At 35.5% G+C, this 12,976-nt stretch overlaps 1 non-coding gene across 1 annotated transcript; it reads left to right on the forward strand.

Annotated features, from left to right (window-relative positions):
* The first annotated feature begins 7,255 nt into the window (after positions 1-7,255).
* On the forward strand, positions 7,256-7,362 carry LOC111903685 (small nucleolar RNA R71). Its single transcript, XR_002854253.1, has one exon. It is a non-coding gene; the product is annotated as a small nucleolar RNA R71 (small nucleolar RNA).
* The last annotated feature ends 5,614 nt before the right edge of the window (positions 7,363-12,976 follow it).

Here is a 12,976-nt window from a genome sequence, read left to right on the forward strand (position 1 = left end):
ACATAAGGTTTCCAGATCCGGTCGGCAACAGACCATAGATCCGAACAATTAACTGCATATTATGCACAAAGCATTTAGCACATAAAAGCATTTTAGGCACAATTCCTAAAATAAGCTAGTGCTCACACCTCACAATCATCGCTTAGCATTCTAAGTTTAAGTCTAGAAATCCTAAAAATTCCTAGTTCGCTTAAACTAATGCTCTGATACCAACTGTGACATCCCCAAAATCACGGCCAGAAAAGACCGGTTTGTTTATGCTTTGTTTAAAAATCAAAGTTACATTTTAAATGAAAGTGTTGCGGAATTTGTCCCAAAACAAAAATATGATAAAGATTTATCAAAAGCATTTCCATAGAAATGTATTTCATTAAAAGACTCGGGATGTCATGTTCGTACAGATCAAAAGCATAAACAGTACAAAATAAGCCTTACTACATTATTTCATATCTACAGGCCTATATCCGTAATCCCTCGTCCAAAACATCACACCTATGCTCATGCGCCACTACCTGTAATACAAGAAACTGAGTGGGTCAGGATTGGGAGCCTGGTGAGCACATAGGGTTTTCAACCCACAATAAATAAGTTTATTAATTTCATCGATCAACAATAACCCGATTACCCGTTCCCATTATCCTCACTTTACGTCCCTAAACACCTATCATAAGGGACCTAGCCTAAGGATCATCATCGGGACGGACACTACTGCTAAGGGGATTCCTCAGCAATAAATGTCCTAAAGGCAACCATGTGGGGGATGGAGTACACCGGTGAACACATCGTTCACAAACACCTACAGGTTGCGAGCCTGCTAGTGTTCCACTGGACTGTCTAGAAGAGTCCGTGGTCGTCATCCATACTCCGCTAGATGACAGAAACAACAACATCAACATCGAGGCCTCTCATCATTTTATCACACATCAGCTATTACATCTACCCATGTTTTACCCCAACATTTTCGTAGATATAAAATACATATACAGTTTAAATCATTGAAAACATGTATAACAATGTTCATCCAGCATAGATAGCAAGTATTCAGATAATATGCACACATAGCACGTAATTTATATAAAATACTTCATATCTATGTGTAAGCTGAAAGTAACTATGCACTCACCTGGTAAGGTGGTGACTCGGCACTCGGACAGCTCTTCGTTACTTCTTAAAACAATTTTTCCTTGACCAAACCTTGTATTAATACCACTAGAGTTTAGTTTTAACGTTAATCGCGACTAATTAATAGTCTAGCTATTATTACTATTATATAAGCGTTAAATAACACTCAATATAACTCATAATAATAGCCCAAATAATTATTTTAATGTCCTAATAATGTTACTATAATTAAATAAAAGCTATATTAAATATAGTATAGGCGTAACTCACTTACAATGGGTTTTTATTAAAAACCGGACTTCGCTGGAGCAGCGTTTCCGAGCCGAAAGCTTTTCTTCTCGGAGCTGTCGGGCGCTTCGGGGCTTTCTTCTCGTGATAGGGAGGTTCCTTAGACTTGGGAGGGGTTTAGGGAGGCTAGAGAGAAGTTAGAGAGAGAAAGAGAGGCTTATGGTGTGAAGAAAATATGAGGAGTTCACCCTTGTATTTATAGGAGTTTTATAGTAAAGTAGTCTCTAAGCTTCGTCCGTAACTTTTGCATACGAGCTCCGTTTTTGTCTGTCTTTTTACCGTTGAGTTCCTATTAATGAGATCTTCAACTTTCATTTAGACCTCGTTAGCTAATTCTCATTCTATCTCGGATTTACAAAACTGTATCGAATTCGCCGCGCTCGAAAAGTAGAGACTAAGCTTCGTCCATAACTTTCGCATACGAGTTCCGTTTTTGTCTGTCTTTTTACCGTTGAGTTCCTATTAATGAGATCTTCAACTCTCATTTAGACCTCGTTGGCTAATTCTCATTCTATCTCGGATTTACAAAACTGTATCGAATTCGCCGCGCTCGAAAAGTAGAGACTAAGCTTCGTCCATAACTTTCGCATACGAGTTCCATTATCAACGTTCTTTATATCCACGTGTTGGTATTTACGAGTACTACAACTTTCATTTAGATCCCGTCGGCTAAAAATCGACCGATCTAAAATTCAGATTTCGGGCTGTGCACTGCTATGCTAAATCTTAGAAAAATCATAACTTCCTCATACGAAGTCATATTTGGGCGTTCTTTTTATCGATGTTCTTAGTTTAAAATATTCTACGACTTTCGTTTAGATCACTAAGGCTAAATCTCACTCTATCATAAATTCACTATTCACGCTTCCCGGTATCGTGCCGGTTCTGTCGTGAAACTTCGACGGGTCATAACTTCTTCGTTATAACTCGGATTTCGGCGTTCCTTATATGCACGGAAACCTTGAGAGATATTCTACAACTTTATGTAGAGATATCGGGATTATCTCACACTTTAATTTTGACGCTCATTTTTATTCTTTATTAATTATACATTTATAATTAAATAATAAACACATATAATTCACATAATACTCAAATATTTCATCTTTATTACTTCAAAAAGAGTTACAAGAGTTGACCTAGACTATTACATTGACAAAAATGCTTAGCCCTGAAACCCGGGCGTTACAAATTCCTTACTTCAATAACCATCACGTAGGGGGGAACTGTTGGAAAATATTTGTGTGTGATTGTCACTTAAAATAAGTTTAGTCTATATCTATATCACTCTAACAAACATTATCAGAATGTTTCAGGTTAGAAAGATCCTAAAGATTCAACAAGTGTTGAAGAATCAGATGTTGGAACACTTGATGTTGTCGTGGAGCACTTGTTGTACACATGGAGCACTAGAAGTTTACTTAGAGCACTTGCTGAACATGGAGCACTTGCAGAAAGAAATTTGGACCATCATGATCTCAGATGGCACATCTAGATCATATGTGGAGCATCAAGATATTGGTGGATTATCTAGAATATTGATGGCTCATCAGAAACATTTTTGGCTTATCTATGACTGTATAGCTCAACAAGACGTTAATAGATCAACATGAATACTTGGTGGCTCATCTCAAGTCAATGGATCAACATGATCACATTAATGGCTCAACAAGACTACAACTTACATGGCACATCATGTACAATGATAGCACGTCCAAGTACTCAATGGCACATGCATTTGGTCCACGGTTCATCACGAACATGTAGTTGTGCATCTTCAAGTTCAAGACACATTCCAACATTGAAGAAACATATCAACTTGATTAATGATACTTCTAGAAGTTGATGACATCTTAGAAGACAATGGAGCAACATGATGTTCATGTTTCTCATCACATTTTCAATATTGATCAAGAAGGCTCTAGAAACATGAATACACAAAACTTGGATGGAACCGTAACGACATACTATTAGAATTGGATTATTCCGTCCATTCTCCGTTAAGTAGGGTAAAGGTGTTAGCTGATGACTAAGTCATGATGACGTGTCAACACCTGATTGGTCAGGCCATGTCATGGGCTTTTACAAAGCCTATAAATAGGCCCCTTGGGATCCATTATAAAGTTGTTCAATTCGGATCATTCTGCCCATTCCCTGCTCATTTTGCTCAATTACTGCTTAGACTAGTTTTTTCAGAGAGCCATTTGAGTGTTTTAGTTGGTTTACCGTTCAAACACTTGTAACTGAATCTTTATGAATATGAGACACTTTTACATAATTGATCTTGAACATACAAAAATGTTTTTATCATTAACTTGGTGGTTCACAACTCTTTATTTTCCGCATAACTTGCCACTTGACAATTATGAAACTCGGTTTCAGTATTTTCAATACTTAGACTCTTCTAGTCTAGGTTTATTGAATTTTTCTCATCTTTTCACTTGGTATCAGAGCAACCGAATTTTCTTATCTTTTCATTTTGAACTTTTCTTCATGATACTCCTTGATTTGCATAACTTTGTAGACTCTTATTCTCTCAAACTTTTGCAACTTATTTTTCTTTTCTATTTTTTTTTTCTTTTTTTGACTCAAAACTACAAAATCCTAAAACAAACCATATGCATGCTTAAGAAAGATAACTTAACTTTAACCCTTATTGGTTAAAGGTATTAGTCTAAGGTGCAATGACTACATAAGCACTCCTGGATATATTTTTGGTACACAATGATAAACATATTATGGCCCTCAAACTAAGCAAGGTCGTGTTTTTGTTTCATGATTTCATCAGGATAAGGAAGCCACAAATACACTATAACATATATTGGCTCAAATAAACATTGAAACTCGCGAAGGATCATCCCACACAACGCTGGCAACCTAGATCTTAACATAATAATACAACAGTTTTTTAATTAGATTCTATTTTTAGATTATTTTTTTCAAATCTTTATAATAATTTTTAAATTTTTTTTTAAATTCTAGTCATTTTTCAATTTTTTTCTCAATGTGCTTGCATTCTTATATTTGACACCCTACCCCCAATTAATGAAATGTCCCCACTGCATACTTAAACAATTAAAGAACATAAAATTAAAGAGGATAAATTAGAACACTCCCCTGGGATAGTAGTAGCAAGATCGAATTCTGAAACTTGTGTGGTAAAGCTTCGACATCTTGTATAATGGCTGGAAAAAGTACTTCTGGTCTTTCTTCTTGTGAATGTAAATGAGCAAATCAAAATAAACCAAAGAAACATTCTTCAAAAAGTGTGTTGAACCTCAGCCACGTCGTGAGAAAGCAACGCCACGTCGTTGTGTCGTGTTTGAAATTGTCATGATCATGAAATATAAGATTTCTACGGCGTGGTCTAATGATGCCACTTCATGGTAAGATGTATGATGCAGTCGTAATAATATCAAATGCCACGATGTGGAGATGATGGCCACATCGTGGTGTCTTCTCAGAATGTCTTAAAATAATGTATCGTCCCTTCTTAAGAGATTTAGATCATTCCCGACCTTTTCTTTCAGTAAAATTCTTCAAACTATTCTCTTTAGCTAAAAGGAATCCCACACTTATTTAAAAATATGGTCTTCAATTATAATCTTTTAAAAATCTCACGGCTTCTTCATCAATTAAGCTCCTTCACTACTTCACTTTCATTTAATACTACAAAATAAGATCAAGGACTAGAGAAACACATGATCATTCAGTTAAACTAAAACTAAAAACAAAAATTAAAAGAAAAAAAAATACAAACTCTTAAAAATCAGGTTGCTTCCCGAAAAGTGATTATTTTTAAAGAGTCGTGAGCCAGACTCCTTCCCACTCTACATTGTTGCGGTTAGGAGTGAGATATCCCTTTTCTCATTTTTCTCTCTTCACTTTCACTTATATGCTTGAACTGGTTGAATGTACGTCTTGTTTGAGTTTTCGTTCTTCTTTTGATTGGCGCTTTCTTAATGCTTGCATTTCAATCCCTTGTGTTTCCCCTTGAAAATTCTTCTCATCTTCTTTTTGACATTCTTTTTCTAACTCCATTCTGACAATTAATGGCTCCTGTATTTCCTCACCCATTTATCCATAATTTATCTCAACTTCTTCACTCGAATAATCTTCTTTTTTTTCACTTGCTTCTTCTACTTGAGTCGTGGGTGTAGTGAACACGAACACCTCCAAAGTCATATGAATTGAAGCTCTTGGTTTAGAAAATTAGACTTTTGCAACATAAGGTTTCTCCCAAACCTTTAACTCTTCTTCCATCAATTTCTCCATCTCGTCTAGCTCACTAAGTTTTTCTTCTTCCAAATAAGTCATCCTAAGCACTTCATCTCTTGGCATCTCATAACCCACTTTTGGATTCATCTCAAAAGTAATTTCTTCATCTTTTACAAGGGCTCTTACGGTACTCAAGAATGGTCTTCCTAAGCTTATGGGAAGGTCTTCATATTCTTTCATTACAAGAACCATAAAGTCAACCAGAAAAATAAATTTCCCCACTTTTACCAACAAATCTCAATGATTCCATGTGGGTTAGTGATTGAATGATCTGCCATTTGAAGTGTCATTTGTGTATTATGGTGCTTTGGTATACTAAGTTTATTGTAGAAAGAATATGACATAAGATTAATGCTTTCCCCCGAATCGGCTAAAGCATTTATTTAATTAGAACTGCCAAATTCACAAGGCAAAGTTAGTTGGCCCGGATCTCCCATTTTGATTGGTAACCCATTGATGATTGTAGTTAAACACAACTCATTAAGAATGATAGTAGATGCTTTTTCCAACTCCTTGCACTTAGTTATCACATCCTTAGCAAACTTAGGAAGCTTAGCCATGAACTATAAAAATGGAGCATTTATTGAGAGGGATAACACTTGTTCCATCAATTTCCTTTTGTTCCAGCTCTAGAGCATTCTTAAGGGCTTGATATAGGAATGGTAAAGGAGGTTTATACGATTTAAAAGAGAAGAATTTAGTTTCTCCCGTGACCACGGCGTGGTGAATCGTCAGAACACGACTCATATTTTTCTGTTTTAGTTTCGGGCTTCTCTTCTTTCAAATACAAATTGGGCTTTTTAGTGACTATAACATGGGTCATTAATGGCAAAGAATGAACCTCTTTCTCAGTAAAAATTGCCAGTACATGAGGTTGTGATTTTGGGTCGGGATTTTTAGGAGGTAACCGCTAGTTAACAACTACTGTTAATTACCTAAGTTGAGTCTCTATGTTCTTGATGGAAGATTGATGACTTCTCACATTAGCATCAGTAGTATCATGTCTTTTCTCACAGGCTTCCATAAATCGATTAAGTGTTGACTGAAAATACAATTTCTTCTCGGGTGGTGGTTGTTCTTTTTGGTAGTAGCCTCGACCGGTTTGTGTATATTTCTCGCCCTTTTGCTTCTTGTACTCATCATAAGGCAACCACTCCTTTTTGGCTTTCTTTAATTTTCATCATATTTGTCTGCACTAGAGTAGAAAACTTGTGCTTTCTTATTTCCCTACTCGTCCAAATCGTAATCCTTTGTTAAATGTGGCCCATGGAAATTGTCATATCTAACTCTTATGCCGTGTATAGATTGATCCATCTTCGTCACCCTCCAATCCATATTCTCTAATTTTTCCAAAACTGCAGCTATGTTCTCTTTCCCTCCATGTCCTTTACCTCTAGTAACATATTCTCATGGGTTATGAAGCTTGTGTGACTGCTTTGCAAATTCTTCAATCAACTCATTAATGGTTTCCGGTTCTTTCTTTGTCATTGGTCCTTCAGAGTCAATAAGTTGTATGGTTGTGACATTCACTCCATTATATAAAATTGACACTTCTTGTTAGACATTTAGATCATGTTGAGGACAACTCCTAAGTAACCCTTTGAATCTCTCACATTCTTCACATAAGGATTCTCTGACTTATTGTTGAAAATTAGCAATCTTTTTCTTTAGCTTTGAGATCTTTGAAGGTCGATTGAATTGTTCGATGCAAGTGTCACGAAGATTTTACCAAGTAGTAATGGATTTGGGTACAAGTGATTTCAACCAAACTTTAGCTTCACCGGTAAGTGTTACCGGAAGCATCCTAAGTAATAATGACTCTGGTAGCACATTTGGAACATTAAAGTAGTTTTCAATGTCCTTTACTTCATCAACGTGCTTGAATACGTCTTCATATTCTTTCCCAGAAAATGGTATGTCTTTGAGTAATGATAGAATGTGCCCCTTGACCTTAAAACTTCTTTCAACTGGAATCTCAGGTGGTACAAGACGTGGTCCATTATTTTCACGTATCCTCTTCTTATAATCTCCCATAGTCATTCTCGTGATATCCACCATTTCTTCAAACTCGCTTTTTGTATGGTCTTAATCCGTATCACTTTATGTTCCTGCCTCGTAACCAATGCCCTTCTTTTCAGGTATACTCTTGAAACATCCAAATCCCTTGTCCGACTGAAAACTATTGGTTGACTTATTGACCTTCTTGTCCTTCTTTTTATGAAAAGTTGATTCTAGATCTTGAAGTGGTAGAACTATTGGTGTTTTAGATCCTCGGGTCATAAATTACTGAAATAAAAACAAAACAAAACAAAAACAGATAAAAAGTACTAAACTAAAAAATTACTGAGACGTAACCGCAACATGGCCATAACAACCACGACGTGGTTGCAGCTTAGAGAGAAAATCTAAATGCAGAAAAATAATTTTTTGCGGTTTTTACCCCACAAAAAGAATCTTATAACTAAAACCAATTCAACTATAAATCAAATAAATCGTTCCCCAGCAACGGCGCCAAAAACTTGATATGCACAAAAATACCTACTTGTTTTAAATTTATAACCTAACTAACATAACTAAATTATGCACTTATAGGCAGTGTACCTAGTCGGATTATAGAATAGCTTGGGTAAGTTCGGTGTCAAACGTAGGGAACATGATTTAATTAATTAATCCAACTACTTCTAATTAAATTAAGAGACAAACATAAAGTGGGGGGTTTTTTACTGATTTTGTAAGACCAGAAGAACTTAATTCAAATTACTACCAACTAAATAATTAAGCAAACAAAGAAAATGTATTTACTTCAAGATTTAAAGAGTACTTCTGCTTAGATCCAATTTCACCTTCTCCTATGGTTGATTTCTAGTGGATAGAAAATATTGATTACTAATTCGTTAACCAGCTATTATGATCAAATATCTAGACTTATCATTTTATGAATTGCCATGTAATGATCAAGTACAAGTTAAACACCAAATCGATAATAAGCACAAATTAGACTATGAATGCTTGTAGTTACTTTCCTATTATCAAGTTAAGTAACCAAGAACAAATCAAGATTAATTATGCTCTCTAACACAGTTAAAGTTACTAGCCCTAATTACTTTATCTAAGATGTGATTAATCCTAGCTCTAGTGATTTAATGATAATAGACAATTAGGTGATAAATTCATGCAATTTGAATGATCAACTATCACACATAATCTAATTAGAACTAGAACATGCTAGTGTTTGATTACCTAACACCAGCAAAATAAAAATCTCATATCCATAAATCGAAATCAACACTATAAGATCAGGTTCATCTTCACCAAACAGAAGTATAAGGTTTTTAGCCTCTCATAGTAGTAGAAAAACACACAAAATCCATGAAAAGTAGACTAGACATGAGTATATTTAGCAAAACGAATGGATCTAGGTAGAATTCTTCTAAATCTTCTTCAATTCTTGAGCTCCAATTGATTCTCGGTCTTTTTCTAAGTTTCCAGAGGTTTTTAGTCACAGTTCTATTTGGAAAATCGACCTCCTGTCCTTATTCGACCTAATGTTCGGATATTTGTTGTTGCCATTTATCTGATCACCATGTCATGGTTGAAAGGCACCATCTCATGGTCTTCATGCATATCCCGTATTGTTCAAGTCAACTCATTGGTGGAGATTCTTCCCTTTACCATGTCATGGTGGATGATCACCATGTCATGGTCCTCTGTCTTCAAGTCTATTTTTTCTTTGTTTTGTCCTAGCTCCTGTTTTCCAGCTTCCAGTTCCTTGTTTGCTTCCTTTTTGTCCCGAGCATGTCTTCGCAACTACAAAACAGATTTCAAACATAATAAGTACCTTTTGTCCAAAACTAAGCAATATTTGTGGCTAAAAGTATTAGAAATATGCATGAAATACATTATTAAATATGCACATATCATGGTGCCTCACTTTGAGTGAGGTTTGCCTCCATCTTCCTTTTGCTCTTGCTCTTTATTTATTTGGTATGGCTCTAGGTTCCATGCCTTCAAGCAAGATTTATGGGGGTCATTGGGCCACTCGGTTAGCCCTATGTTATGAGGTTGACACTAGCGGGATGGTTCCCATTCCTATCAAATACATAAGTACTACCGCTCTAAGGAAGATGTAGGTTTTGGTTCGGGGAGTGGGGCGGCAATGGAAGATTCCAGATGACGATATTATAGAGCCGATCTGACAAGTGGAGTCGAAGGACATACATGAGCCCGCCTTTCAGAGGCTTTAGAGACCAAAGCATGTCGACCCTGATCAGATGAAGCCGACTCTACGTGAGATGATACGATGTCTGGATGTTGCACAGGAGGCATCGCTAGATCATGGCTTCGCTTGCTGCGGTGATGCAACATCAGGGGATGGACTAACCACCTTATCCTTAAGCGGGTCCTACTATTCCACCACCTGCTCAACCGAGAGGTACCGATCATGATGGTGCTGGCACTTCAAGCATGCATCCCGGGGATACAGATGATGATAGCATGGAGAGTACGAAGGACGAGGAGGGTGAGTATGGGAGTAGCGAGTAGGTTGATGCTTTGGGTTGTATTTTGATACTTATTTTTACTTACTTTGTGCGATATATTTATGACGTACTTATATATGCATTTGATTTGTGTTTGTATATGCATGGTTTCTATTTTATCGTTCATCTAACCCAAATGAAGACGGTGTATTGGTTCAGCTAAGTGTAAACATAGGTCATCATGCGATATTTAGGAGTGACTTAATCTTTACATACATAACCAGCTTAGATAATTCACTTTTATATTCTATTCTTGATTTGTATATTTATTTAGGATTAACGATTATTATTTTTTGTATTTATAAACTATCGAAATAGGGATTAGCCAGATGAGAAGTGTAAGAGGGGAGGATCATTTTAGCTTATAGCCATTCTGAAATCCAGCAATCCAAGCGACAGTTCAAACTAGTCACCTCTCCCGTAAGTAGTTTATCAGTAGGGTAATTAATGGTAATACTTTTATTTATAGGTTTGAGGGAAATTTGCAATAGCAACCTGGATCTGATACCATTCTACAAAACCTTCCCTGGCCGACGGCAGAAATGTCGAGTGGTGATGGTATTTACATAGTGTACCCAAATCACAGAGCACAAAGTATAACTACCTATTAAACGAAACCCATCTACCTTCGTGTTGATAGTCCTTCCTTGACTTGATTCTTACTCCATCCTAGGAACACGTGCGACTTTTGGAAACGTCAACTTGATGTTGGTGAGTTCACAAGTTTTGAGAAAAACAAAATAAACTCTTTTGAAAACTTTTTAGAAATTCGTACAATGATTATGATTAGATTTATTAAATTCCTAGTTTCCTATTCTTTATTATATTATCTCTTATCATATAACATTATATTTTTGGATATTCCATTAATCCTATCTCATTATCTTTTTAGGATGCTTTACCGATCTTAATTTACTATCTTTTAGGATATTTACCGATTTTATTTACTATCTTTGTAGGATATTACAAACCCTAATTTACTATATTTGTAGGATATTTACCGATCCTATCTTATTATGATTTTGGATATTACTGATCCTAATTTAATATCTTTGTAGGATATTACCAATCATAATTTGTAACTCCTGCAAATTCGGACTAGAGAAATAAGTTATTATAAGACATAATAATAAATTTTAAAGAGGGGGTTATTTAGGATAAATAATATTTACTAAGTTATAATATATCTGACGAGGATTTCGTACATATCAAAAACACTGAAATCCGACTTCGTATGAATAAGTTATGCTTCTTCGATGTTTCATGATTAAACCGGCATGACTTTGCGTATCGTAAAAAGTGAAATTTTGATAAATTGATTTTTAGCCTAAAAGGTCTAAACGAAAGTCATAGTAGTCTTTAAACCAAGAGCATGCTTGAAGAAGATAAGAGTATGGAGATTGGCCCATCTATTAGGCTGAGCTTGATGACTAGCTCTATTGGGTTGGTGTCAGATTAGCCCTTAATTTCCATCTCCTCCTTCTCTTTCGGGGCTTGTTTATCTCATCTCTAGTTTTTTGTCTACTACTTTCATCTCTACAATAATATACATATTCTTTCTAATAAAATAAAGTATATATCTTGAATAAGTTGGCTATGATTAGTCACTTCGGAAGCCGTTAACCAAAGCACTAACTTTTGATTGTCCTTCTAAGGTAAGGAGGCTCAATAAAGGTCTAAGCTACTATAAGGAACGAAACATTTCGGCATGCTTTAGTTGATTGCCTAACAGCAGTGAAAGTGTTATGCCTTAGAGAACGTCCAAATCTGACTCAGTGAGAGGAAGCTATGATTTTTCGAAGTTTCAGTACTGGAGTATACTGCTCAGAAACCGAAGTAGAGATCGGTTGAAAACCCTTTGTACTCACCAGGTTTACCAACCTGATCCACACAGTTTATTGTATCATATGTAATTATATAAGATAACATAGGTATCTGTCGAGAGATTCATAGATACATAAAAGTTACAATTAATATACAGGATGGAAAGGTAACGTACATAGTCATGATACAAGCCCCATTTTGTTGATGATTCTGGGACGTAATCATCCTAAGGGGGAGATAATTATAATACCTGTAAATCCGGACTAGACAAATAAGTTATTATATGCCATAATAATAAATTTTAAAGAAGGAATTATTTACGGTAAATAATCTTCACCAGGTTATAGTATATATGACAAGGATTCCATACATATAAGGAACGCTAAAATCTAACTTCGTAGGAAGAAGTTATGCTTCTTCGATGTTTCGCGATTAAACCGGCACGACTCTACATATCATAACAAGTGAATTTTTGATCAATTGATTTTTAGCCTAAAAGGAAATAAACAAGAGTTGTAGTACTCGTTAAACCGAGAGCGTGCATATAGAGAACGTCCAAATCTGATTTTGTGAAAGGAACTTATGATTTTTCGAAGTTTCAACATAGCAGTATACGACTCACAAACCGAAGTAGAGATCAGTTGATTGTTAGGAAAAACAATCTAAACGAGAGTTGAAGATCTCATCCATATGATTTCATTGACATAAAAACAGTCAAGAACGGATAACATATGAGAAAGTTATGAATTTTTAACAGACTTTAACAATCTAAGCCTGTTAAAAATATAGCTTTAAAAATAAATTTAAAATTAGCCAACATAGTCTAAATGAAAGTTGTATATCTCATCGAGAGATTTTCAGGGATATAAAGAACATTGAATATAGAGCTCGTATAAAGAAGTTACGACATTTTGACAATCTAGAAA

This window comes from Lactuca sativa, chromosome 4 (assembly GCF_002870075.4).
Source record: "Lactuca sativa cultivar Salinas chromosome 4, Lsat_Salinas_v11, whole genome shotgun sequence".
Lineage (NCBI taxonomy): Eukaryota > Viridiplantae > Streptophyta > Magnoliopsida > Asterales > Asteraceae > Lactuca > Lactuca sativa.